The sequence below is a fragment of the Chrysochloris asiatica genome, unplaced genomic scaffold (assembly GCF_000296735.1).
Source record: "Chrysochloris asiatica unplaced genomic scaffold, ChrAsi1.0 scaffold00319, whole genome shotgun sequence".
In the NCBI taxonomy this organism is placed as follows: Eukaryota; Metazoa; Chordata; class Mammalia; order Afrosoricida; family Chrysochloridae; genus Chrysochloris; species Chrysochloris asiatica.
In genome coordinates this window covers 1,367,501-1,368,106 of record NW_006408837.1, presented here as the reverse complement: position 1 = coordinate 1,368,106, position 606 = coordinate 1,367,501, and the positions used below count along the sequence as shown (strand labels likewise).

Below are 606 nucleotides of genomic sequence, written 5' to 3'. Positions count from 1 at the left end.
GCACTGGAGGCACTCACTCATCTATGCCAAGAAATTGGGAAGACAACTACCTGGTCAACTGATTAGAAGAGATCTGTATTTGTGCCCATTCCAAAAAGAGGTCACCCAACAGAATGGGAAAATCATTGGACAATATCATTAATACCACATGCAAACAATATTTTGCTAATCACAAAACAAAAATGACTGCAAGCACACACTGACAGCGTCGAGAGCTTCAAGCCGGATTCAGAAGAGGCTGCGGAATGAGGGATATCATTGCTGATGTCAGATGGATTTAGGCTGAAAGCTGAAAATACCAGAAAGATGTTTTGTTGTTGAGTGCCGTCGAGTCAAGAGATATGTTTACCTGTGCTTTATTGGCTATGCAAAAACTTTCAACTTTGTGGATCATGACAAGCTACAGACAATATTTCAGAGAGTGAGTATTCCAGAATGCTTATAATTTTGCTCATGAGGAACCTGTACATAGACCAAGAGGCAGTTGTTCAAACAGAACAAGGGACCGGACCATTGAATGGTTTAAAATTGCTAGGATGTGCACCAGGCTTGTATTCTTTCACCATACTTATTCAGTCTGTATCCTGAGCACATAATCTGAGAAAC

At 40.8% G+C, this 606-nt stretch overlaps 1 protein-coding gene across 1 annotated transcript in view; it reads left to right on the top strand.

Annotated features, from left to right (window-relative positions):
- Positions 1-606, top strand: part of ACOX3 (acyl-CoA oxidase 3, pristanoyl) — a 70,854-nt gene that overhangs the window by 22,926 nt on the left and 47,322 nt on the right. The window lies entirely within an intron of this gene.